The sequence below is a fragment of the Arvicanthis niloticus genome, chromosome 15 (genome assembly GCF_011762505.2).
Source record: "Arvicanthis niloticus isolate mArvNil1 chromosome 15, mArvNil1.pat.X, whole genome shotgun sequence".
NCBI classification, from domain to species: Eukaryota; Metazoa; Chordata; class Mammalia; order Rodentia; family Muridae; genus Arvicanthis; species Arvicanthis niloticus.
In genome coordinates this window covers 9401326-9425912 of record NC_047672.1, presented here as the reverse complement: position 1 = coordinate 9425912, position 24587 = coordinate 9401326, and the positions used below count along the sequence as shown (strand labels likewise).

Below are 24587 nucleotides of genomic sequence, written 5' to 3'. Positions count from 1 at the left end.
GACTTAAAGAGGTATATCTTAAATAAAATGGCAGAGTTCAGTCAATCAAGGAGAAAGGATGCACTGTGGCTGATACAGCTATATTAGGATTAAACGGTTTTGTAACAGTATGATGAGGAGTACTTCGGGGTGGCAGAAGAGTTTTCACTTGTATGCATCTAAGAATATATTTTGAAAATGCATTAAAGGAAAAATTACAAAAGGCAAAACATCCAAAAGCATGGTCACAGGCAGGGACTATGCGATGTCTCATATAATAGCTGAAAGAACAGACAGACCATTAAAGCAGTAAGAATCTGGGAGAGATGAATACTTAGTAAGTTTATCTCATTGTGTGTATAACGCTCTGCACCTAACAATAGCACAGGACCTGGCATTAAAGTGCATGTGGAGTGTTTGAGGGTTGGCCACATTCTGGACCTCACTGTAAACTCCTAACACATGGCAAAGGATTGGAATCATTCCTTCTACATGTTGTGACTACAGTGGAATTAAGTTGGAAGTTAACAAAAAAAAAGAGAACTCTGGAAAAATCTCAAAATTTACAGGTCAAAGGAAAAAAATTGAAATTAGAAAGATTTTGGACTATGTGATTATAAAATTATAGATTATCAAATTTGTAGAAAGTAAAGGATACACAGTCTCACATTCATGTGTTAGGTAAGAAAAACAAGAATAAAACCATTCTGCCTTGAACAGTTCCAATTTATTATGCCATCAGTATTTACCCTTGTTGGTTGATTGGCTGGTTTTCTGAGACAGGGTTGGTTGCATGTAGCCCAGGCTGGCCCCTATACGTTGGCCTTGAACTCCTGATCTTCCTTCCTCTACCTGGGATTACAGGTGCATGCCTCCACAACCAGCTTTAAAGGCTTTTGAAAGATGTGACACTTCCCCATGTGGATCGCATTTGTGTGCGTGAACATTGTTATAAGAATACAGTAAGAAAACAGATGAAAAAGAAGTCCTCTTTCGCCATGATTACTTTTGAGTGAGGGATTATGAATGATTCCTATTTCAAATTATTTAAAAGAAAATTTTGGTAAAGGAGGTGAGCCCTGCTATGGAGAGAGTTCTGAGCTAGACAAGAAGTTCTTGGAGTTTTATGGAGCTCTATTGATAACCCACAGTCATAAGATTGTCAAGAATCTAGGCCCTAGACCAGTGGTTCTCAACCTGTGGGTTGCAACCCCTATGGGGGAGGGGGTGGTGGCATCTCTGATATCTTGTATATCAGAGACTTATAACAGTATCAACATTACAGCTACGAAGTAGCAATAAAATAATTTTATGGTTGGGGGTCGCCACAACATGGGAAACTGTATTAAAAGGTCACAGCATTAGAAGGTTGAGAACCACTGCCCTAGACAGTCAGAGAGACATGATGATAAACATGGAGAGTGAGCCATGGGAGAGGACTGAGGTCTGCTTTCTCCAGAGGACAGCTTGCAGAAGGTGTTTCTCTCCAGTCATGTGGGTCCTAGAGATTAGTCAGGCTTGGCAGCAAGGCCCTTGCTCACTTGACTGTCTCATGGGCCTTTCTATGGTTTTATAACTTGTCCACTAAGCATATACCTGGTCACTGTGAAGAAAAAAAACCAACCAAAGCCATCTATCAGCCCCCAAGAAAACATACTGGAGTATTCCCTCCCTCCAGCCTCCACCCCCAACATCTGTGTGAACACTGCTCTTTTGCCCACTTGGTATCACACTGTTTCCTTTGCCTTCACAGTTACCTCATATTTCTTTGTGACTGCCAGGGCCCTCTTTTAAGCTGCAGAAACCTATTTCCAAACAGTCTGTCTTTCCCTTTATGAAGAACAAAAGACCTGGAAGGCCAGGACTGAAGTTCCCGAGCTCTGTACCTGAGTAATCCCCACACCCAAGACTGAGCCAAGTGGAGCATCTTTCTCCACCTGACCCCGTTACCAAAAACAGCTGCAGCAAGAGCAGATGCCAATGTCATCACTGACAGGGCTCTGCCCTCACGGTGAGCAGCAATGGCTGTCAGGGGTAGCCAGTGGTGAAGGGAGCAGGAGAGTCTACTGATGTCACTGCCTCGCTCACTGCCTGCCTTAAATATGCTGTATGGGGGCCCAGCTGGGCACTGATATAACAGCTCACACAGTCAGCTCTTCACTGGGACCCCAGTTTCACCAGCTACTTTACAAATGCTGTGAGAGACGAGAAAACCTGGGGTCAAATGCACGACTTCTGGAGGCCCCACCCTCACCCCCACCTCAGCCTCAGCCCATGCACCCATGTTCACACCTTTGCAAACAGATCAGTTATGTGGACCTCAGCTAAATGGGCTGCTGGCCAGAGCTTTTCAGGCTGAAGGGAACAAGGCTCACAGAGGTGACAGCTGCTCCTGGGGCTCTGTAGAAGGATCCCTTACTATAAGGACTACTACTTTTAGCAAGTTAGCTGTTCTGGGCCTTGATTTCCCCAAAGTTATAGCCCCTGTCTTAGGGTGTTGCTGGAAAATGTGAGCTAATGTGCAAGAAGAGCCTACACAAGGCTGTCACAAAGCAGGTCCCCACCAGGATGACATGGAGCTGGTCCCCTCCAGGATGACATGGAGCTGGTCTCCTCCAGGATGACATGGAGCAGGCCCCCTCCAGGATGACATGGAGCTGGTCCCCAGTAATTACTATTCTGCTCACCTTTCTTATTATCCCCATCCTTATGCCAACTTCATGGCGACAGTCACCGTTAGGAACGCTTTACTAGGGCACAGTGAAGCCAAGCAGGTCTCTACACTCAGTGTTTGTAACCTGGCAGTTCAGACAGATTCAAAATGAGGTCTTACAAGTGCAGTGAATGTGAATAAGAAATGCCTGGAGAATAAAAAAAAATAAAATTTGTAACATTTGCCCAGAAATTGCATAGAAATTCATTACTATGTGCACTTGGAAGTTACTGCACTAAGTGAAATAAGCCAGACTCAGAGACAAATACCCTATTTTCTCTCATAGAGAGAGCCTAGATTTAAATCTCTTCCCCCCCCCACCCCCCACCCCCGCATTGAGAGGAAGGTTACTAAATAGTGAACAGAGGAAAGGGAACACAGGGAGGTTTAATGACCCACATGTATGAAACACTGTGATGTCACCCATTAATTTTTTAAGGGGAGAGGTTCCAGCAAGTCTGCCACTCTCCTAAGGGCATCCTTGGGCTTGTCACTGTGGTGGTTTGGATATGCTTGACCCAGGGATTGGCACTATTAGGAGGCGTAGCCTTATTGGAGTAGGTGTGGCCTTGTTGGAGGAAGTGTGTCACTGTGGGGATGGGCTTTGGAGATCTCTTCCTATGCTCAGACTCCACCAGTGGGGAAGAAATTCTCTTTCTAGCTGGCCATAGAGATAGTCCCCTCCTGTGTGCACTCAGATCAAGATATAGAACCCTCAGTTCCTCCAGCACCATGTCTGCCTGGATGCTGCCATGCTTCCTGCCATGATGATAATGGACTGAACCTCTGAAACTGTAAGCCAGCCCCAATTCAATGTTTGCCTTTGTAAGAGTTGCCTTGGTCATGGTGTCTCTTCACAGCAACAAAACCGAAACTAAGAGAGTCACAATGGTGCAGGACCCATGAGTGCCTCTGTAGCGGGAGGTTACAGGGGGATGAATGTAAGCAGAGCCACTCTCTTAGGAGATCTGAACTGGAGATACCCAGAAGAACATGGAGCACTTAAGGAACCACCAAATGCTCCATATACAGACCCTGACCTGGCACCATAGTCTTAAATGTCCATGACCAGAGGCCATCCACTCAGTCCTCTGCAGCGGGAAGACACTAGCAAAGGCCGCCCAGGCAGCAGAAGCTTTGCTCTGTACAAAAGTATCTGGAGATACCATCCAGCAGATCCCTACCTACCTAGAATGTAACTATAAGTATAGACTCCTTGGAAGGACATCTAAAGTTCAGGTCACATTCAACCCCCAGTGATGGGGGTTGAATCAAGAAGAGAACCCTCAAAGAAATCATTTCCCATCAGCCACACTGGCATTATGATCCTGCCCTTTCCTTACACGCCCTGTTGTTGGGAACCTTCATTCATTCTTTTGAAACTGTATACATTTCCACATAAATGGCCCAGCTTTCTCCAAGTTGCTATTGCAATACCCTCAGAGAAGATTCCAGATTGATATGAGCCTTTCCCAGAAAACTATTCTGTAACAACATAGCCGATGCTAATTAGAGTTACACCCCAAGTTGTTGTTAAGTGGCCAGGCTGTCTTGCAAGTATTTCTGTATAGACGTTGGCCAGAAGCATGAATGTAAGCAAAAGCAAGCAAGGCCGGTGTTAGAATCTGGCCACCCTCTCTACTTCTTCTCCAGTTCTGTTCCTTCTCCTCAGGCTCCTTTCCTGTAACGAGAGCTCGTAAGTAGCCTGTGGCTCAGGGACTGTGGCTGTCACAGAAAGAGGACACAGAAAGGCCTGGTGTGTAAAGCAAGGACTTTACTGTCCATGTGGCAGTTGATACAGCCTTGCCCTCTTCTTCCTTGAAGACTGACACAGGTAGACGTCTGCCGTGCGTTCAGCAGCGCTGCTATCCATACAAGGATCTGGTTCACTTTCTCAGACCCTTGCTGTGATGTAGGAAGTGAGAGTAGAGCTGAGTTTTGGGGATTACAATGGTAAGGGTGGGGTACATGGCTGTCACCATTTCAGTCTTCATTTCTGGAAAAATGACCAGCCTCCCTGCAAACAGGTGACAGCTCCCCCCAGGTGTCAGCTCCCCCATCCTAGCCTCACAAATCCCTACAGTGAGTGGAATATATATATATCATATATTATACATGTATATATACATATATAAATGCTCTTCTCTATACATATACATACTCTGTGTGTGTGTGTGTGTGTGTGTGTGTGTGTGTGTAGTGTTTGTTGTTGTTGAGACAGGGCTTCTCAATATAGCCCTGGCTGTCATGGAAGTTTTGCTCTGTAGACCATGATGGCCTTGAACACAGGCTGGATTCTGCCTCCCTTGGACTGGAATTAAAGGCATGCACCACCATGGCCCAACTTAAATTTTTTTTTTAATTTATATTTTATGTGTGTGTGTGAGTCCCTTTATGTTATGTTTGCACATGCACCATGCATATGCCTAATGCTAGAGGAGGCCAGGAGAGCATCAGATCCTCTGGAACTTCCCTGTGTGGGTGCTGGAAGGCAGCAGATGCTCTAAACTGCTGAGCCATCTCTTTAGCCTGAGGGGAGCATCTTGCCAACTTGCAAAAGACCTTGGCATGCAATCAAGAAATGAGATACAACTGCTTGGTTTGATTTGTTTGATTTCTTAATTATTCATTAATATGGCAAACCCCTCCCAATCGTTTGACAGATACAATAATTTTAGACAGAATGGGCCGTGGGCCCATAAGGAAGCTGGCTTCAGACTGGTGTCAAAGCAGCGTGGAGGCATCTGATGTACCTGCTCAGGAAGCTCACACCTCTTCCCGCACAAGCAAACAATTTCAATAGGAGGGAAGCCAATTAAAGAATACATTGCTCAGTCACTGTAATGGCTACTCCTGGTTGTCAATTTGACTGTATCTGGAATGAAGTACAATCCAGAATTGGAGGGCTCACCTGTGATCCTGATCTTGAGGCTGAAAGACACAAGTTTCTGACCTGGATCTTGGCATGGAGATCTTGAGGCATAGTGACCATAAAAAGTGTAGGCCCAGGTAAGGTGGCACACACCTTTAAACCCTGGAGACTAAGACAAGGAGATCTCTGAGTTCAGTGTCAGATCCAGGCATGGTGGCACACACCTTTAATCCGGGCCATACCTTCTGCTGGAGACCGACATAAGGACACTGGAAGAAGAACGATTCACTCTTCTTCACTGCTTGCACTTACTTGTCAGCACATCTGTCGGAACCTACTTCTACAGAAGAACCACCAGAAACAACTAGCCTCGTGGGACTGAGCAACTACTAGATTCTCGGACTTCCCATCCACAGCTGCCCATTGTTGGGGAGCTGGACTTCAGACTGTAAGTTATCATAATAAATTCCCTCAGTATAGAGAGACATTCCATATGTTCTGTGACTCTAGAGAAGCCTGACTAATACAGTCACCCATCTTTAGGAGTGACTCACCTCAGCCATTCCATCTCCTAAGAAGAGCCACCTAAGGAGACAGTGTCTATCCAAGGGAAACACTGCCCACCAAAGCCTCAGACTCAGGCAGCTTGAAGACCCACCTGTGCACCTGGGAATAGTGAGAGCTCTTTCTGCTTTGGGGACATATCTCAGTAAACAGGATAGATAGGTTTCCGGGTGGAACAGATTTACTTTATCTTCAGTTGAACAGGGGCTATCTAGTCTAGCTAGGACCTAAAAGGGGGGAAGGAACTCCCCACAGAAATAGCTTTCTTGGCGCAAGCTCTTATTTCCTTCATGTGTGTGGGGTTGGGGGTTGGGGTGTGTTTGTAGAAATGAGCATGCGCCACAGGGATCAAACTCTTGTGTTGTGCACCTTGGGTTCCTTTCCTGAGAGCGTTTCTCGTTAGGTTGGGCCAACTGCTAGCTGATCAGGCTAAGCTGACTGCCTAATGAGTTCAAGGGATCTGCTTGTCTTCTCTCGCCAGCATGGGGATCGCCAGCGCACACCAGCATGCCTAGCTTTTTAACAACACGGTTTCTGGGCTTTGCAGTTGCAGAGCAAGCACTTTACAGAGTGATCTATCTCCCCAGACACCTGTTCCAGCCCTCAGCTTCCCCTTCTTTTCAAGCATGTTCAAGTTTCAAGAACACTGTCCATTACTGTCTTCACGTGGGCAACTGTGGTGACCTGAAAGTGAGCTTTAGCTTGGGCTTATTGTAAATGACCTTTAAGTGTGGGCTTATTGAGCTCACAGAAGAAACTAGGGGACCCATCATTATCCTCTCCTCCCAAGAGTCCAGTCACGCTTATCTCCCATCCAGCCAGGGAAGCCACGATGCAGGGAAGGACAAGACTGTGATGTGGCTGCTTTGAGTGCCCCATGCTCCTCTAAGTAAACTCTTACCCATATTCTATAAGCCCAATAAACTAAACTCCAAGCCAGACTATGGTAGAACTCTTACTTTGGTCTGCCATTGGTGCCCTATCTGGGTTTCTTGTTTTTGTTTTGTTTTCAATGCGGGGATTAAACTAAGATCCTTGTGCATGTAAATCAGCATGAGACATGCCCCTAACCCCTAAACCCTATCCCAGAAATGCTTTTGATTGGTTTTTCTGAAGCAGATGGCTGATGCTGAGGTCTCTCTCTTATTACCACCCATTAACTGTTCCCATTCTAATAGTTACCAATGAAACCTTTCAGATTCTTTTTTCAGACCTTTTTGATAAAGGCACATCTTAGAGCGAGGTGCTTGAAATCCTAGCACGTGGGAGGCTGAGGCAGAAGGATTATAAATTCTAAGGTAGCCTTGGTTATGTAGTAAGACACACACACACACACACACACACACACACACACACACACACACTGAAGCAGCAAATAATATGCATAGCAAGGTCAGAATTTGCTGTGCACAATATGGGCTTGCAAAACTAGCATCCATACAGTTTGGGGCTCTAGGAATATGAGTGGAATTTATTTATTGAATTGAAATACAACCACCATTCCTGCCTACTTTAAGTAATCTCAGACTTGAAATTATCTGGGTGGAAAATGTCATTCAGAACATAACAGGTTCAGACAGCAGTGTGACCCAAACCCCAGGGATAATTTGTATCAGACATCCATGAAGGCTGAGAGTCAAATCTGCACTCTCCTTTATAGAATGACTTCTGTCTTATGCAAGAGTCATTCTGGGAACTTGAATCCACAGCTTCCTTGCCGGGGAGTTTCTGGTGATGAAGATTATTACACTGAATTCACATACGGGCAACTTGGATGGATTTTTCAGAATTAAAGTGTTGAGAAGTTGAGCCTTGTGGCTCTCCACTTCTCTAGCTGCCAGGCAGTGGCTGCGTGGGATGACTCATCCTAAGATCTGGCTACCAGATACCAACACCAAGCTTGCTCTTGTGCAGTGTTCATACAACATGGGACACACATGCTTGGCCACTCAAGTGGGTCCCAACATCTCTGCCACATGGTCCACCAAAGTCCATGCTCTTCTTTCTATTTCCTATTTTGTTGTGGATCTCTCAATGAACTTAACCTGGGAAAACAGCCTGCTTTGATACTGTTTCTGCCACATTGGGAAATGATTGACAGGCCACGTATCTGGGGCACTCTCGGTAGGTGGATGAAGCTGCCATAGTTACTGAATGCTTTCAAGCCCCGTTAGCTCTCCTTTACTTTTAAGCATCTAAAAGCGTCTAATCCCTCGGCATTTCAAAGCAGAGAGAGAAATTAGCCCCCACCCAAAGCATCTTGCGCTCTCTCTCTCTTTCTCCACATAACTTGAATCCCAGGCACATGGGCACTGCCATCCTGCCCATGAATAAAGGAACGCAGACACATCTGGGATAAGCATTCCTTAGAACTGAGTGCTGACACACATCCTTCCATAATTGCTCTGCTTCTGGAAAGCCCCCACATCTTCAGAGCCAAGGCTCCTTTCTCTGTCTCCAAAGCCCCACAAAGAGTGCCCAAGAGCCAACCATTCTGCTGGGATCGTGGGTTTCTAGAGTAGAGAATACCATCCCACACACCCATTTAATTGTGGAAAGTGAGACTCTTAGCTAGGTAAAGACTTTTATAGACCTACTAAAACTGGAACCCAGGACTCCTGCTAGGAGGCAAATACTATCTCTGTTTGCTTCTGGCTAGGGTAACCCTCTTAACCAATGGCTTTCCCCATCTTTCAGTAGGGACTGAATGAGAGAAGGGCCAGACCCTTTCTTAATCTGTTCTTCCCCTAAGCCCATCTCTCCTCACTTGGAATTCCCATGGTATTTTATCCTTACCGCTTTCGTGGGAGGTAATACTTTTTTTTTTTTTTTTTTTAATGTATGTATCCTCTTGCCAACCAAGAGATATTGGTAATGAGAGACATCAATGCATTTGCATATTCCAGAGATCATTTCAGAAGCAGCACTTACTAAGTGTATCAGTAGACAGTGAAGGTTAGTATCTGGGCACTTCCTGTAGCTCTAAGTCCCTCATATATCTTCCAACTTTAAAAAGATACAGAGCCAGGGATGGTAGCACAGACCCATCAACCCAGTGCTTTTGAGGCAGGAAGATTGCCAACCTGACTATATAATAAGGGAAAGTAAGCAGAAGGTAAGAAGGAAGGGGGAAACATATTAAAGGTCTCAATTTCCAAAGCATTATAAATGCAATGGCTAGAAACCAAACCACTTGCAGCTTAGTGACTGTGGTGGTTTGAATAAGCTTGGCCCAGGGAGTGACACGATTAGGAAGTGTGACCTTCTTGGAGGAAGTGTGTCACTGTTGGAGGAAGTGTGAGGGTGGGCTTTGAGAACTTCCTTCTAGCTGCCCGAGGATACCAGTTTTCTCCTAGCTGCCTTCAGAATAAGATTTAGAACTCTCAGCCCCTCCTGCGTCTGCCTGGATACTGCCATGCTTCCAGCTTTGATGATACTGGACTGAACCTCTGAACCTGTAAGCAAGCCTCAATTAAATGTTGTCCTTTGTAAGAGTTGCCTTGGTCATGGCGTTTCTGTACAACAATGAAAGCCTTAAGGTAGTGACCATGCCCTGCCCCTTATTAAGACTGACGCTCAACTAATAAGATACTGTTTCTGTTTAAATCCAGGCTTTGAAAAAGATCCTGCCTGGAGCTCATCACTGAGGGGCCAGTGATTTTTTTTCTCCCACGAGACGCGGGAAGAGGCAGGTGGGAGCGAGCGCCACCGCCGGTTCGCTGGGGCCAGTGATTAAAACATCCTAATAAGAGCCAATAGAGGAAAGCCGACCGACCTTCGGCTTTACCACTCCTGGAATGTGTCTCCCATGTTTCCCTTGACTCATTGAGTAAAGAAGCCTGCTGCCAAATTGATGGCCCGAGTTCAGTCCCTGGGTCGTACATAGGAAGAGAGAACTGATTCCCACAAATTATCCTCTTGAGAGGTCCAAAACCCTTGGGAATAAATATTTCAATTCCCAGGGAAGCAGACTGAGCTTCTCAGAAGGAGCCACTGATAATGGGCCTTTAGTCAATAAGGGTCTTGACTTATGGAGGATAAGTCTGCAGCTCCTGGGACACCTAGCTGGAAGAGATAACAAGGCCAGAACTGAGCTGGTTTCCAAAGTTCTTCAAGGTCTCACCGAATATAATAGAACTAACATAGCAGCCAATCAACTTTGTACTAATGTCACTGTTTTGCCCCTACCAATCATATTAGAGGTTACCTAACCTTCTGGAAATTCCCCTAGACCCGCATAAAAGGGGCCTGTGAGCCCCTCAGGTCACTGACATTTCAATGAATGGTTGACCCTTGCATGCTGGTAACTTCTGCAGAATAAACACGTTTTGCCTTTGCATACTATTTGAGTCTGGACTGGAGTCTTCCTTCAGCAATTCTTGGACCTTAACATTCTGACCTCCTCAAATCCCCCTCTCAAATAAATAAATACTTGTAATTTTAGGAGAGAGAGAGAGAGAGAGAGAGAGAGAGAGAGAGAGAGAGAGAGAGAGAGAGAAACAAGAAGAAGGAGGAGGAGGAGGAGGAGGAGGAAGAGGAGAGGAGAGGAGAGGAGAGGAGAGGAGAGGAGAGGAGAGGAGAGGAGAGGAGAGGAGAGGGACAGGGACAGGGACAGAGACAGAGACAGAGACAGAGACAGAGACAGAGACAGAGACAGAGACAGAGACAGGGGCTGAGGTCTGCACAGGGCAGATCAGCAACCCAGAGGATACCCGAAGGGTGACATTTAGGATCTACCCAGAAAGTGTCTGAGGCTTCTCAGATGAAAGGCATTTCTCAAGAACAGCATGCATTACTCACCACAGAAGCCTAAGGTAGAACTTGGCTATGAACAAATAAACATACTGCTGACTGCTGGCCAAGGGCTCCATGAAATTTGTCTTGCCCCACCTGAACATATGTGCACGGCCAGCAGAATCAGGGCCACAAGTCTGTCATGGCTTTCAGATGGAAAGGACCAGAGTGCTGGGGGGGGGGGTGTCAATGAGACACTGAGATGATGAGATGAGAGAGCCACCATCCCAAACTGTCCTCTTCAGAGCCTGCACAGCCTGCAGGCCCTGATGAGTGAGCTCCTATCACAGGGAGACCTGTTTAACCAGCCGCAGTACATGCAACCAACGGAGAGTAACAAGGGTGGTGCAGCCACCTAGCTGCAGGACAGCAGGCCAAGGTGGGGCTTTCCCCTTCAGTGGAGCATATCTTTGTGACCTAAAAGTGCCAAGCCAAAAAAAAAATTTTTTTTTCTTTGCAAACCCTGGCTTCTGGGTATGTGGCTCAGGAGCGTAGCACACACTTAGCACCTAGGAGGTCCTGGGTTCAACCCCTAGCATTAAAAACAAAAAGGCAAAACAAAGCCAACCAGGTGCCTCCCAACAGTATCCGAATCCCCTAGTAGATGAATTTGGATTTTCAAAGATAATATGGGTGGGGGAAAGCACCTCTTTCAACCAGAGACAGCAGAACAGATGTGTGAAATGTCGTCTTAGAGCCATGGGGGACCTAGTATTTCGTGCCTGCAATCTCTTACCCCACCTAGTCCCAACATCACTCACTGTTCTTTGGGAAGTCTTTTGTCCTTGCTCCCAGGAGCTAAGATAGACTAGAAACTCTCATAACCATCCACTGGGGCTCCTGATGAAGGATGTTCCGGGCCTAGAGGAGTTTATCTGTCTCAGAAACTCCAGAGCAGAGACTGTGGGCTAGGCATACCTGGCTCTCAGTATATTTTTACTGTGTTCTGAGTTTAAGATTCTTTATCCCTAAATTGAAAACACTGCCTACATTCAGAGCTGTCTCACTCTCTAACGGAGGTTTGGTCCCTCAACCCCTTTCAAAACTGTTCCAGGCTCTAACCCAGACTCGCTCCTCCCATCCCCACACCTTCCTGCTTTTCTTGAGCACTGAGGATGGAGCAGTATGAGGTTTCTAATTTCAGTGTGCAACAGTTGAAATAGTTTAACCATTTGATTCCCAAAATGTTTGTGTTGGAAACTGATCCTCAAGGTCATAGTTGGTGGTGTGTGGAGGTGGCATCTTTGAAAGCGACTGGATCATGGGGATCCCATCCTCAGCCCACATATTAAAGTTAGTAGTCACCAACCTATGTGCTACTGGAAAACGGGGTAACTTTTAGTAGATGGAAGGGTGTTACACCCAAGTATCAAGTCACTGAGAGGACTAGTAGGACCTCGTTCATCTCTTCTTTCTTTCTTTTAATCCAGCCACCATGACTCCAACACCTTGTCATGATATTTTGCCCCATCACAGGCACAAAGACAACAGAACCAAGCAATCATGGCTGAAACCTCTGAAGCCATGAGCCTAAACAAAACCCATTTTCATTTAAGTTGCTTGTCGCTGGCATTTTGTCACAATAATGAAAACTCGCTGTCACAATGGGGGTTTTCAAGGGAGTGGATTGGTTATTCTGAGAGGGGTCTCAGAAGTCTTACTTATGGAAGTAAGTTTTGCTTCTCACGTGAGGCCTCTCTGTTCTCTTCCTGCAGAGAGGGTCCCATAATCTTTTGCTTACAGATCGACAACACGGAACAGCCGCAGGGGGGCTCTTCAGCAGCCCTCTACTGCGTGTTAGAATAAAACCCTCTGACCCTTCTCAGTCTGCTCAGCCTGAGATAGCTCATTCTCTGACTCCTCTCGTTCTCCTCTGCCTCAGGCCTCACTAAAAGGGCCAGTCACTACTCATATACCCAGTTCCTCCCCACTGCTAAGTTTTTGGGCATGCTGTTCCTCGACTCGAAAATGATCTTACCCCTCCTGTGTCCATCTCTAACTCTTTGCTGAAAGACTCCCTAGAGAGAAACCTCCAGGCTTCTAATCCTAGGAATGTCCTATCCCAGGAAGAGCTGTCACTTCCCCTTCTTGTGTGTTCATATCCTGCCCATCTAAACACCAAATGGCCATGTTTCCATTCATGAGTCTAACCCCAGCACGATAGCCTTGGAGAGGACTCTGAGTAAGGTGTAGGTTTAAATGATGCCATGGGGGCTTTATCCCCAGGGTAGTGGACGTATAAGAAGGGACAGAGAATGCCATCTTGTTTCCTCCTGTCAGTCCCACAAGGACACAGGTGGCCACCTGTAAACCAGGTAGAGAACTCCCACTATTTCTGACCATGCTAGAGGCCCAATCCCACACTCCTTGCCTCCAGGTCTAAAAGAAAGAAATGGCTCTTGCTTAGAACACACAATCTAAGACAGTTTTCCGCACAGGTGACCATCCCAGCTTGTGCACCTCATTAGTCCACACACTTTATATAACCCAGACTGGACTCAAGGCTGCTATCTTCCTAGCCCTAAAGTACTGACATCACAAGCATGCGCTACAGACCCAGCTGAAACAATATCTGGGCCTTCTGTTTTCAGTTTTGGTTTTGTGACGCTGGGGCTTGAACCCAGGACCTTGTGAATGCTGGACACACATTCTATCACTGTGTTATTAACCCCCTGCCCCCAGCTCCCAAGTGTTAATTCATCCCTGTTCCCAGTGAAACCTTCTGTTAATAGGTGTTGAATTAACGTGTTGAAGGACTGAATCTCCGCAGAGCAAGAAAGAACCAGGAGGTACAGTTTATACCAGTGTTCCTCCCAGACTCAGGAACCAACAAAGTGCTTCACACCCCTGGAAATATCCACTTCGTTATTAGGTATGCTACAGCACCTACCCACCCTGTCCCACACAGACCTCTAGGAAGGTTGTGAGATCTCAAGAAGAGAAACAAACCATTGGGATGCAGAGGAGAAGGAGAGAGAAGTAAAAACTGAGGTGGACTTAGAACTACTTCAACTCTGACGCTGTTTACCTAGTCTCACCCAGGTAGGGTTTCTGTGCTCCCCACCCACCCACACACCTGCCCACCATAAAGGGATATTTTACTGCATCCGGGGGACATTATTACAAAGCAAACATTATAATCCACCCTAATAAAATTAAGTCAATTCTGGTAACAGGGTTTTTGAGTTTTCTGTGCTTTGTTTCATTTCGATTTTCCTTTCAGTTCCATCTAAGCGATGGCTGGGGTTTAAGTCATCTGAGGGGCACAAGAGGAAGCTCTCACTTCCATTGCTTAAACAGGCAGGGACACCACTCTGAGGGAAACATGCATACACCTGCCCTTAATTACAGGTAGGAGGCTGGAGAGGTGGGTCGGGCCAGCAGAGAGGGCGGGGTCACACTGAACAGCCAGGCAGAGATTAAGAACCCAGGCTTGCTAGGCTGGCTTCAAGTCCTCAGCCAAGCACTGTGGACTTGGGGTTAGTTCATTAACCTCATGGAACTTCAGCTGGAAGCTGGGAGACACAACCAAGGGATATTGGGCTGTTGGGATGACTAAGTGTATCAGGGGTAGGAGTCGACAAACCAAAAGACAACTCATCATGAATACCTCAGCCCAGTGTGGCACACAGCAAGTCTGTGGAGGAGTTCATCTTTTTTATCTGCAGTCTGCCGTATCTTCATCTCTGTTTCACCAAACTTAGCATCATGATGAGCTTTGGCCTCTATTTTACAGATGCCAGAGTCCAGTCCAAGGTTACAGGAGGAGATGGCAAAACCAGCCCTGGAGCCACAGTACCCACGGTTATTACTGTCACCACAGTAATCACTACTTACTGGAAGCTAGGCCAAGGGGGGGGGGTACTTCACAGATTAGCTCATCACTGGCCCAAAACAACCTACTGGGAAAGGATGTCCTATTTTATGAATGGAGTCACCACCTCTAGTTAAGAAGGAACGTTCAATGGTGTGACCCCCGCTCTGCGTGCAAAGCCTGAGGTTCCTTCTACATCCATCTGCTTTCTGCTTTACAGAGGTCAGCAGCCAGCTCTTGAAGCCTCAGAGAGCAAGCCTGATGGCATGATTTTAAAATCCCCATTGAACCAGGCACGACAGTGCCTGCTTTCAATCCCAGCACTCTGGAGGCAGAGCCAAGAAGATCAATATGAGTTGGAGACCAGCCTGGTCTACATATCAAGTTCCAGGCCAGTCGAAGCTACTAGTGAGAGCCTATCTCAAAAATATAATAACAATAAAATAAAATTTAAAACTGCATTGTTAAATGGAGCCAGGAATGTCCTCTGAAGAAGGGAGCTGTTGTCCTGAAGTGTACAGAGACTCCCTATCCCCGAGGGCAAGCCCAGCTTCCTACTTAGTTCCTTCTAGAAAGTTTGCTCTGTGGGTCATAGAAAAAGAAATTAAGATTGTGTTAGGATGAGGCACAGCACAGAAGTTCTCGGCCATTACATTTTTAATCTTCTTGGAATTGGAATAACACACATAATCTCCCAAGCAAAATTTCACCTTCTCATAGCTTTCCTACCATCAAAGAAGTTTCTTCAGTAACATGTGACTTGTCTGAGCTAGTGACCCATGGCTGTTAGAGGACCCACTGAGTCACTGATTACCACACTTACTTCTTCCAACCCTAACCTATGTGGTGGTGGCAAAAGAACAGAAGAGCAGGGGACATCTGCATTCCAAAATACATAGCAACACAAAGAAATATATGTTGATATGTCTACTATATCTAGATAAAGATATATAAGGATACATATCTATCTAGACAGAGTGATCTCTCTATATAAATAGCTAGACGTAGACATATAGACATAAACATATAGGTATAGACATAGATATATTCCAGCTACTCAGGAGGTTAAAGTGCTAGGACCCAAAACCTGCGTAAGACTTAGTGAGACCCTGACTCAAGATATTAAAAGTAAGAAGAGGGCAGGGTTATAGCACAGTGGCAGAGCTCATGCCTAGCAACTATAAAAGCTTAGGTTCTGACTCCAACACAGTCTCCATCATGGAGCAATGATGTACCAAGACCGGGTGCTAATCAGGTGCTCACTGGATTACTCCCTGGGCATTTGTCTCCAACCATGCATCACTCCTTTAAAATACAGCTTTCTGCTGTTTAGAGGGAAATTACTTGACAGCAAAACAAATTCTCAAGTGAGTTTCCCGAGTAGCCCGTTGGTTTTAAGGAAGGACGTTACTTCATTCCCTTGTTGGCTATAAAGAAGTGAATCTCTTTCAGGGACTCTGTTCCATCCAAGGCCAGGATAGGGCTCCATCAGTTTGCAGCCCGCACTGCACTCCATTGGTTGGCAGCAGGGCAGTAGGGAGGGTGGTGGCAAGCCTGCTGTGGCTGACTCTGCCGAGGACTCTCTGCCCAGTGTGGTGCCTGCCAATTCCAGATGAAATTCAAGTTTAAGTAAGCACCCAAGCCAGGAAGTCTTGTGGTGGCCAGTATTCCAGCACTGGCTGGAATCCATTAGTTAACTGAAAAGACAGCGACTACTCCTTCTTACTACAGAGTCAACTTTAAATGAAACACCTGCCCTCTCTGAGCCTCCATGGATACAGTCACAACCTGTAGGTGGCAAGAGCCGACTGCTACAGGGCATGCAAGGAGCTTTCCGCAGAACAACAAAGACAACAAGACTCTGGAAATGTGTGAAATGCCTATAGCTCACCGTGGCAACAATTAAGAACAAGTACATATTTGGTTTCCTAACTTCATCTTGCCGAAAATCTTCTAAAGGAAGGGGGTAGAAGAAGCTGTCAGTCAAGTCCTAGGAATCAAATGCCTTCCATTTCAGCAGTGAACCCTTCCTTTGGATAAAAAGACACAGCCTTGGTATTTTTGTTGAAGCAAATATCAGTGACCACACATACTCTTATAGACACTTGACCTCGGTGCCTCTTTGGCTTTAGTTTGTATTTTGAATGTCTTGTCTAGACAATGCTACCGCTGTTGCTCTGGTAGTGACAGTCCCAACAGAATGGGCAGCTGGGTAGCAGTTTCAGCTGGGAGGCATGCATCAATAGGGGCAGAACTTGGAATTCTCTTCTACAGATTCCTGGCTGTCTTTGATGAAAGAGTCCCTGGCCAGGAGTCAAGAGCAGAACGGGAACACTGGGTGCAATATCTCAGGCTCTTGCCAGCAGGAGAGTCATGTGTGCCGCATCAATTGTGAGTCCTGCTGACAGCCCAGCTTTCTTAAAAATATATTTGGTATAGAAGAGCAGGAGAGTGGGGCTTTAAGGAAGACAGTTTCTGGACAAACACACTCCATCATAGTGGCTATACCAAAGAGATAACTGTCTTCCAGGAACAGAGCCTCGGCCGTGGACCATAATACCTGAGATGGACTTTACCTTACCCTGTGTTAAGCTTCACTTTGTCTAGACTTTACCAGTAAGAAAGAGAGGCACAGAGGGGTTGTTTTTAACTTGCTGCCAATCACATCACTCAAGTGACAGGATCAAAGATTGGAACCAGGTTTACTGGGTCTATGTTCTATAAAAAACAAAACTCTTGTGGCCTTTGCAAGGGCCCTCCCTCTTCTATCTCTCTGCCCTGGGTTTTCAGTCTGCCTCTCCCCTGACCAGCATGCATGAGGATGCCTGTCTGTTTTCCATTGGCTCCTGGATCACAACTACCACACTGGTTTCTGCTTCCAGGTACAACGGAGGAACCTCTCTCCAACAGACAACCTGGAAGTTACCCGTACGCTCCAGGTATTCTTAACATCTAAAGCAGGAAAGGTGGCTTTTAAGTGGGCAATCAAATTCCATTCTATACCTTTGGCTTCACCCTTAAAGGCTGGATGGAGGGCAGTTGTCAAGGGTCTTCCGAGGTAATTTCGAACACCAGTAACTCGGGCAATACAGAACCAAAGGTGCTTGGCAGTTTATCCATTTTTATACTTTTTACAATCTATGAAAAACACTGTACACTCAAGTACTCTTTCAGTTTGATATTCGGGCAAGTCTGCCAAGCAAGCATTGTCTTGCTTCCTTCTTTTGTATCCCAAGAAACTCAAGGGAAGTCCTCGCTTGACCTCAGGACCCTAGGAGGTTCCTGGAAGCAGCCAGCCTGTCTGCAGCGTGCACTCAGGAAGGTCCAGGCCAGCAGGCACTTTCTTTTGAAGGCTACCCATTGGTCTCAGGCTCCTAACCCTATGCGTACATTGGAATCACCCAGGGAGCTCTGGAGCAATAGCTTAGAAATTCCGACAGAATTACTCTGTCGAACAGTCTGGGCGTCTGGATTTGCTAAATCCACACTTGATTCTAAGGCCGGCAAGCTGAAAACGCGGGCTTTAGATCACATCGGGATCTTCCGATTCTTCTTGTCTCTGAACTAGGGCTGCATCTGAAACTCGGGGTGAGGGACTGGGTCTCTCCCCCTCGGGTTTCAGCCAGAGCTCTTCTACAGCAGCCTGACATTTCCTCCGCTGGTTACAGAGCCTGCCAGCGCCAACCCCCATGACTTACCGAGTTGGCAGGACTTTGGGCCAGGTGGCCCTGGAGTACGATGGCTCTCAGCACGGGGATCCGGGGACTGGGGTCGCGGATCCGGCGGGACAGCAGCTGGCGAGAGGGAGGGCGCTGCAGCTGGCGGTCTAGGATCCGAGCTGGCTGGGACTACGGCGGGCCGCGCCCGGGTTCGGGTGGGCTCCCGGGAGGGAACGGGGCGGAGCGGGCGGAGGAGGCGGGGACCGGCCGTAGCGCTGCCCCCTGTCCCACTTCCCCGGGCGGGAGCCGCCGCACACTAGCCGGACGAGCCGCCGCTGCGCAGGGGGACTGGGCCGGCCTCGGAGTTCGCCCAGGGGTGACACTCTGGGAACTTGTCGTGCCAGCTCTGCCACGGCCGCCTAGAGCCAAGGCCCGCCCCCTGAGAGTGCCACCTAGCGCCTGTAACCACAACCAATGCCAGGACCCGGGCAGAAAGGCTTGTTAAACTAAGCAAACTAAGATCAAACTAAAATTCAGTTTGATCTACTTTCAGAGGCTTTCTCCTGGTCTGCTGTTAAGTCTTCTCTTGAGCACCAATGATCTAGAGCCTTTTCACGTAGTACTGTAAAGAATTAAGTGAAGGAATTAATATGCTAATGAGCCTTCCGAATAAATACTTTTAAACGCGCTTTTTTTTTTTTTTTTTTTTTTTTTTTTTTTTGACAGTTCAAACAAAAGTGCTTTCAGATTTGTGGCCACAAATAGTCATGGCTATGAAAACTCGCATGAAGTTGACCCTCTGAGAAAAGCAAAACTGAAACTTGGCAAGCACGTTGGACCATGTAAGGGCGTACTTGCATGAGTGAAGGCCTCCCTCCTCCTGCAGTGTGCTGCAGGGCTGCGGCTAAGTGACAGAAAGGAAAGCGTTTATTCTAAGAGTCTGATGTGTTTGCAGCGGCTGGAGACGGACCCAGGGTCAATCGCACCGTGCATCTCCAGCCACTGTTCATTCTTAGTCTTCTGCTATTTGCTTAGACTATTATTTACATTTTTTTGAGACAGCTGTTCCTTGTTATTTTGGACGTTTTACTTTGGGATAATTGTAAATTAATAAAGAACTGGAAGAAATAATGCACAGACTCATGTATCTGTAGCCCAATTTATCCCAGTCTTGGAGAGCTACAGCACAAAAAATAAATCTACGATAAGCAGAAAACAGACTATTAATAGAGTCAAGATACAGACCAGGTCCACCAGAAGCATCCTTTTATACCGCCCACCCTGTGCCCAGCCTCTGACAACCATCCTAGACATTTTTCAAGACGTTTAAATAGATGGAATCAGGTTGCACTTTGGGATAACATTTTAAAGTTCTGTGTCACATTTGTGTGTGTGTTAAAGTGAATGAGTACATACTTGTCGTGATGCAGGTGTGGGGGTCACAGAACAACGGCAGGACTTGCTTTGCTCTTTCCACCATGTGGCTTTGGGGCATGAACTCCAACTTGGTAGCAGGCACCTCTACTCACTGAGCAGTCTCAGCGGCTCTAGTATTTTGCTATTGTTTTTGTTTATATTTAGTATAATCCTAGACCACTGCCTCAATAGCGACCGCCCTTTAATTATTGTCGTTGGGCAGGATTCCGAGGCATGAGTTCCTATAGTTTTTTTTTTTTTTTAAACCTTACATTTTTTTAAGACAACTGGGCTATTTTTAGCCTTTGGCATCAATTTCTCAAAAGCCTGCTTTGCTATCTTCTGAAATAGCTAAAACATTTAACATTTCCCCTATCGACCAGCTGAGTGACTGCTTCATAGAGTATCTCCAGCCTCTGGTGCTGTCCCATTTCACCTTGGCCATTTGGATGGTTGTATTGTCCTGGTGAGACACTGCTGTGGTTTTAGCTTGCTGATGACGTGACTTCTTGCCTGTGCCTACATGCTACCTGTATCTTCTCTTGAGGAAAACATGTCTCCGTGTCTCTTGTTCATTTCCTAAATGTTGCATGTTGAGAGTTTCTATGTGTGGCTTGTAAATATTTTCTCCAATTCTTTGCCTTTTGTTTCTTTCTTTCTTTCTCTCTCTCTTTCTTTCTTTCTTTCTTTCTTTCTTTCTTTCTTTCTTTCCTTCTCCTCCTCCTTCTCCTCCTCCTCCTCCTCCTCCTCCTCCTCCTCCTCCTCCTCCTCCTCCTCCTCCTCCTTCTTCTTCCTCTCTCTCTCTCTCTTTCTAACAGGGTTTCAGCTGTCCTAAAACTCGCTATATTGTCAAAGATGACCTTGAGCATCTCCTTTCAAGAGCTGGAATTGAAACCTATGCCAGCACGGGCAGACACCATGGACCAAGCCCAGAGCATGCAGGCAAGGACTGTGAGCGACCAAGCTGTATGCCTGAGTCCCCGCCTGCCCTTTCCTTTCACGAAGTCCAGCTCACTCATTTTCCTTTTGATGGATCATATGTTTGGAGTCAAGTCTGAACACTGCCAATTCCTAGATTTTAAAAATTGGCAGCTACCCTGCTTCTAGAGGCATTGCAGGTGTGGCTGCCATGTCGCATGAGCGTCAGTAGGTGGCAGAGAAGACAGAGGCTATGTCTATGCTCAGTGTTCTGCTCTGATCTGAATGATTACTAGCCGAACACGTGAGCCTGAGATGACCACCAGTCTGGTGTTGCGAAGGCCCAGATGGGCTTCCAGGGTGAGGTGTGAGTCAAAGACCGGATGAATTCTGTGTGGGACCCTGGAACTGTGGGCCCCAGGTAGAAGTGAGCCACGGATAGACAGCCCTCATATGGAGCCATGTGGGCAGGCCTGGGCAAGGAGCAAGCCCAAGACGACCACCAGTCTGGCACCAAGCAGGCCTGGGTAAGGTGGGGACAAACCATGCCTGAGATGACCCATGCTTAGTGCCATAATGCACAGGCAGGACATAGCACTCCTGAGGTGACCCCAGACACTCAGAGACCCTGGGCACCACCAAGAAGAGCAAGTCAATGGTAGAGAAACGGAAGAGAAAGAGAAGCAGAAGGATGTGGGCACAATGAAGAGAAGCAGAACTGGAGACTCGAGGGTAGCGAGGAACTGCCTGATGTGAGTAGCCAGGACCTGGGACCTGGGACCTGGGACCATGGCGTGGTCTTGGCCTGTACTGCCGCTGGAGGCTGGAGGCCATGTCTGGTCAATGGCTCTGCAGCAGTAGGGGTTATGTTACCACCAAAGGCCAGGTGGATCTGGCCCCGCCCCTTGCCTGAGCATAATGGGAGAGTTGACCCCTCCCCTAGCCAGCTGCAGCACTTAAAATTGTCACCACCACCACCACTCCGCACATTGCCCAAGAAGCACAATAGAGCCAGCCCTGGATTAGGGAATTGTGGGTGGGTGAGTGGGCTCAGAGGGTGCGAATGTGGGAGAGCCAGCCACGAGGGCACGAGAGCAGGAGAGCTGGCTCCGCCCCTCGCTGGTGACAAAAATGGCTGGCCAAGACAAGGCAGAAGACTTTACTCCGGTGGTGTGGTGTAGAAGAACTGGGGGGCTGACCAGCTCAGATACCTCTCAAGCCTAGATTCGGGGCTTTGAATTGGTCCACCCCAACATCTCTCCTATCGAAGAACTGCAGGATCCATGAAGGGGCTGGTCCTACAGATCCAAAATTACAGGCTCTCCAGGACACAGGGCAAAAACACGGTATCCAAGAGAAATCTCAATGAGGTTCCAGTATTAATGGTGTTCCAGAAGCCAGAGGCCTCAAAGCAGACCAAGGACTCATGAGTCCATTTAAAAGCAAAGAAGTGTGGACAAAAGGGTTTGCTGTATGACACACTGTGACACACTACAGTTCCCAGAATGAGATTTTTTTTCCTTTGTTGGGGGATGTGGGGTGGTGGATTGTGAGAGGCGGTGGGGTACCCAGTTGAGTCTGCTTCTAACCCCGGATACCCTAAAGGGGCGATAGGAGTTTGGCAGTGCTCCTGTTCAGGTTCCTCTCACTTAGCTTCAACCCTCTACAGCCCCTCCCACAGAGGGGTCTATGGCCATCAGTCATGTAGGAACAGTGCCTCAGGCTCTCCCACATGTAGATGAGGTATCTCCAAGCTCTCAGACCAAGCCAATAAGAGTTACCTGCTGTTAGACACTAACCACCCCCCCCCCAACTGTATGTAAGAACCCTATTCGGGAGAATTAAAGGTGTGCAAGAATCATCCAAGAGTTTCTGTATCAAGAGCTGTAACACTTGGGAAGATATCTGCTCTCCCAAAGAGCCTTCAGGACCCTTCCAGTGCTCCTTGCTACCTAGCCGGCTTCTCACCTGCTAGGTAGGCTCAGCTCAGCACCTGGGAGCAACTGGGTGGCAACAGCAGAGATGCAGGTAAAGGAAGCAGCAGCGGAGGCAGCAGGAGGCAGTGGAGGCAGCCGAGGCGATTCCCCTTGCCTGCCCGTACTCGATCCCCTTGGCCGGAACCACCCCCGCCTCCCCCGCACCCAGCCAGATCGAGAGATCTTCGTGGGAAGCCTTCCGGAACTGGGACCCACAGGGGAAGGTTGCAAAGGTGGAGGGCAGGTATTAGGAGAGCAGGAGATGAGTGGGATTGGGGTGCATGACATGAAGTTCACAAAGAAACAATTAAAAGTTTAAAATTTGGCAGTTACATATTTTTTCTAATTGTTTTACAGGTTTGGGGTTCTATTGTTTGTTTTCCTGAACAGGGTCCTGTTACATAGCCCAGACTGGCCTCACACTTGTGGTCCTCCCCAGCTTCTAAAGTTATAGTCTACCCCACCATGGCTGGTCAGTTTATGGCTGGCATGTAGTCTTAGAATCTAAAATCCTCCCTCTCTTCATAAAGTGCTCCATTGCTGATTCAGGATAGTTTGCTACAAAGGTTCTCCCATTAACTGACCTTGGCCAGAAGTCAGTTTGGTGTATTCTCATAGGTCCGTCCCTGGGTTTCTGATCTCCTCCATCTCTTTAAGTACTCATCCTGCTCCATCACTCTATGTACTCATCCTGCTTCATCCTGCTCCATTGCTCTATATACTCATCCTGCTCCATCACTCTATGTATTCATTCCTTCACCAGCAACTACATTGAGTGCCCATTTTATTGTCATTTTCAAAAAACCCCTTACCTATTCCACATTGAGAATTTTAGAAAAATGAATCATGTTACAATTTTCACAGCAGGTTTGTTAAGTCTGTTCTGGGTTAGGGGAAAGCAGACAATTTTACCATGGGGCTTCTCCATGAACATTAACTTTGGATCTTTCAACACATAACTGTTGCCATTCGTCTTCCATCCTCTTGTGTCCGCCTTGATTTCTTTCTTCAGTATTTTGTAGTTTTCACTACACACGCTGTTCATAGCTTTCTAAGATTTACACTTAAGCATTTCCGTGGTTATTTGTTGAGGCCCGAGCAAAATGTTGAGGCCCGGGCTGCCCCACGTTTGGGCAGCTACTGTATCCCGGCCCAACTTGCCTCTCCGGTCCGAGTGTTGGAGTTCAGCAAGAGAGAGAGAGTGAGGACGGACTGGAAGAATGGAGACCAGATAGAGCGTGATTCAATCCCGTTTATTCTTCAGTCTCTCTTCCTAGTTCAAGTCCCAAGTCTTGAGTTCCTAGTTCCTAGTGCCTCCAAGTTCAAAGTTACTTCTTCCAAGTTCTCTTCCAAGTGCCTGCATCTCTGTCTTCTCTCTGCTGTGTCTGATTCTCTGTTCTGTTCTATCTCTGCCTTTTATATGTCTCACTTCTAAGCCATCCCTCTAAGTCACACCTTTAATCATGCCCTTAGGTCTTGTATCTAAATCTGATCTCTAAGTCACACTCTTAAGTCACACACCTTTAATCTCACACACCCAAGGTATCTAAACCAAGATTATCGGAGTGTGCTCAGCTGTTGTAGGCTATTGTAATCCAAGTCTCATGTCAGGGTATATGTCTCAAGATGGCTGCAAAGCTGATAGCCGCTTTCTGCTAAAAGTCGGCCCCCAACAGTTATTCATTTCTTTTTTTGCTATTATTTTGAGACAGAATCTCATTGTGTGGTCCATAGAGGCCTTGAACACACAATCATCCCTCTTCCACCTCCAAAGTGCAATGAATAGAAACACACACCACTATGTGTAGCTAGCATGTTCTTTCCTTTTTTTTTTTTTTTGAAAGCAATTATGTACATGACTGGTCAGAATTACAATGTTCCA

The 24587-nt window shown here is 46.9% G+C and overlaps 1 protein-coding gene and 1 non-coding gene across 5 annotated transcripts in view; one reads left to right on the top strand and one right to left on the bottom strand.

The window, feature by feature from the left end:
- Nod1 (nucleotide binding oligomerization domain containing 1) overlaps positions 1-18823 on the bottom strand; it is a 52314-nt gene extending 33491 nt beyond the window's left edge. For all 4 annotated transcript variants that reach the window (XR_013104008.1, XM_034519506.2, XM_076913315.1 and 1 more), the window contains exon 1: positions 18435-18823. The gene's annotated coding sequence lies outside the window, so the exon portion shown is untranslated. The remainder of the gene's footprint in view (positions 1-18434) is intronic.
- A 2084-nt stretch (positions 18824-20907) lies between these two features.
- LOC117721096 (small nucleolar RNA SNORA17) lies at positions 20908-21034 on the top strand. Its single transcript, XR_004608371.1, has one exon. It is a non-coding gene; the product is annotated as a small nucleolar RNA SNORA17 (small nucleolar RNA).
- Positions 21035-24587: the final 3553 nt, after the last annotated feature.